General features: G+C 64.4%; 1 non-coding gene across 1 annotated transcript; it reads right to left on the bottom strand.

Moving 5' to 3' along the window:
* Positions 1-2,804: 2,804 nt before the first annotated feature.
* LOC131871266 (5S ribosomal RNA) lies at positions 2,805-2,923 on the bottom strand. The gene has a single exon (XR_009369527.1). It is a non-coding gene; the product is annotated as a 5S ribosomal RNA (ribosomal RNA).

Genomic DNA, 2,923 nt, shown 5'->3' with positions numbered 1-2,923 from the left:
TGGCACGCGCGTTCCGTTTTTTTCACTATCTTTCAAAACGGAAATTTTAAAATCTCCTTTTTTTTTTGCCTTTTCTGGAAATTAGTGAAGGCAGCGCATCAAAGGTGCGCACCTCGCTGCCCACCTTGGTGTGCTCTGAGGTGCGCACCCGGGAGCGCTACGAAGTGTGCTCCAAGGTGCGGCGTGCACGTTGTCGGAGCCCGGTTTGCCCCGGGTGCGCACCTCGCCTGCACCTTGGCCGGGGTGGGCACCTTGGCTGGGTTTGCCCAGGGTGCGCTCCGAAGCGGGGTTACTGGAGCGCCCCCTCTTTTTTTGTCAGAGCGTTTGGTGGGGTTTCTCGCATTGGCTCTTCCCAGGCCCGGTTGTTGGGTGCGCTCCCACCCTGGCGCGCGCGAAGTTGGAAGTTGGGTTAATTGCCCGGGCGCGCACCTTCGCCAGGGTGGGCACCTTGGTGCGCACACCTTGGCTGGGCTGCGCACCAGGGCGGGCTCAAGATGGCACCAGCATTCCCTTTTTCTCACTATCTTTCAAAACGGAAATTTTAAAATCTCGTTTTTTTTTTGCCTTTTATGGAAATTAGTGAAGGCATCGCATCAAAGGTGCGCACCTCGCTGCCCACCTTGGTGTGCTCCGAGGTGCCCACCACGGTGCGCAACGCCGGTGCGAACCCGGGAGCGCCCCGATGTGTGCTCCAAGGTGCGGCGTGCACGAAGTCGGACCCCGGTTTGCCCCGGGTGCGCACCTCGCGTGCACCTTGGTGCGCACACCTTGGCTGGGTTGCGCGGCCTGGTGGGCACCATGGTGCGCACCAAGGAGCGCTCCGAAGTGTGCTCCAAGGTGCGGCGTGCACGAAGTCGGAGCCCGGTTTGCCCCGGGTACGCACCTCGCGTGCACCTTCGCCGGGGTGGGCACCTCGGCTGGGTTGCGCGCCCTGGTGCGCACCAAGGAGCGCTCCGAAGTGTGCTCCAAGGTGCGGCGTGCACGAAGTCGGAGCCCGGTTTGCCCCGGGTGCGCACCTTCGCCGCGGTGCGCACCATGGCGTGCACGAAGTCGGAGCCCGGTTTGCCCCGGGTGCGCACCTCGCGTGCACCTTCGGCGGGGTTGCGCGCCCTGGTGGGCACCATGGTGCGCACCAAGGAGCGCTCCGAAGTGTGCTCCAAGGTGCGGCGTGCACGAAGTCGGAGCCCGGTTTGCCCCGGGTGCGCACCTCGCGTGCACCTTCGGCGGGGTTGCGCGCCCTGGTGGGCACCATGGTGCGCACCAAGGAGCGCTCCGAAGTGTGCTCCAAGGTGCGGCGTGCACGAAGTCGGAGCCCGGTTTGCCCCGGGTGCGCACCTCGCGTGCACCTTCGCCGCGGTGGGCACCATGGCGTGCACGAAGTCGGAGCCCGGTTTGCCCCGGGTGCGCACCTCGCGTGCACCTTCGCCGGGGTGGGCACCTCGGCTGGGTTGCGCGCCCTGGTGCGCACCAAGGAGCGCTCCGAAGTGTGCTCCAAGGTGCGGCGTGCACGAAGTCGGAGCCCGGTTTGCCCCGGGTGCGCACCTCGCGTGCACCTTCGCCAGGGTGGGCACCTCGGTGCGCACACCTTCTCAATGTTTTCTTGCCTTTTCTGGAAATTGGTGAAGGCAGCGCATCAAAGGTGCGCACCTCGGTGTGCTCCGAGGTGCGAACCCGAGAGCGCTCCGAGGTGCCCACGAAGTCGAAAGTCGGGTTAATTGCATTGTTTTCCCCGGGTGCGCTCCGAGGTGCGCAACATCGGCGCGCACCAAGGAGGGCTCCGAAGTGTGCTCCAAGGTGCGCACGATGGCGTGCACCTCTGGTGCGCACGATTCGGAGCTCGGTTTGACCGGGGTGCGCACACCTTGGCTGGGTTGCGCACCTTTTGTGCGCTCCAAGGTGCGCACGAAGTCGGAGCTCGGTTTGCCCCGGGTGCGCACCTTCGCCAGGGTGCGCACCTTGATGCGCACGCCTTGGCTGGGCTGCGCACCTTGGTGGGCGCCATGGTGCGCACCTTTCGTGCGCTCCAAGGTGCGCACGAAGTCGGAGCTCGGTTTGCCCCGGGTGCGCACCTTGGTGGGCGCCATGGTGCACTCCGAGGTGCCCAAGATTGGTGCGCACCAAGGAGCGCTCCGAAGTGCGCTCCAAGGTGCGCGCGAAGTCGAAAGTTGGGTTAATTGTCCGGTTTGCCTCGGGTGCGCACCTTGCGTGCACCTTCGCCAGGGTGGGCGCCTTGGTGCGCACACCTTGGCTGGGCTGCGCACACCTTGGCACCCGCGTTTCCTTCATTTTAAATTTTTTTTTTTTACAATCTCTCAAGTGGGAAATTCTATAATCTCAACTTTTTTTGCCTTTTCAGGAAACTTTTGAATGGAGCGCATCATTGGTGCGCTCCGAAGTGTGCTCCAAAGCTCTCTCCAGCTGCGTGCACCTGCCCCGGCCGCGCACCCGGCCCCGCCCAGCTTCGCTCACCTGTCCCGGGCGTCTGGTGCGGAACCTTAGAGTAAGAAACATCACCGTGCACCTTGGCCAACGTGCGCGACTCGACCGAGCGCGCACTGGCCGAGGTGCACACCGATTTCACCTGGGTGCGCGCGCAGCACCTCGGGCGCACCGGGGTGCGCGCACAACGCCCGGGTTGCACCGTGGCCTGTGTGCTCGGGGCGCCTCGGGTGCGCGCTCGGTGTCGCCCCCGCGCGCGCGGTAGTGCGGGCAGCGCACCCCGGCCCGGCCCGGCCCCGACGAGAACGCAAACGGGCAAAAGGTTTATTCAAATAGCATTGCGACGCCCGGCGAAAAACTAAAAAAGGGTGCAACACCGGGACTTCCCGGGAGGTCACCCATCCCAGTACTACTCCGGCCCAAGCGCGCTTAACTGCGGAGTTCTGATGGGATCCGGTGCACTAACGCTGGTATGATCGCACCC

The sequence above is a fragment of the Cryptomeria japonica genome, unplaced genomic scaffold, assembly GCF_030272615.1.
Source record: "Cryptomeria japonica unplaced genomic scaffold, Sugi_1.0 HiC_scaffold_385, whole genome shotgun sequence".
In the NCBI taxonomy this organism is placed as follows: domain Eukaryota; kingdom Viridiplantae; phylum Streptophyta; class Pinopsida; order Cupressales; family Cupressaceae; genus Cryptomeria; species Cryptomeria japonica.
Note: the sequence above shows the minus strand (reverse complement) of the source record. Positions and strands in the feature narration are given on the sequence as shown.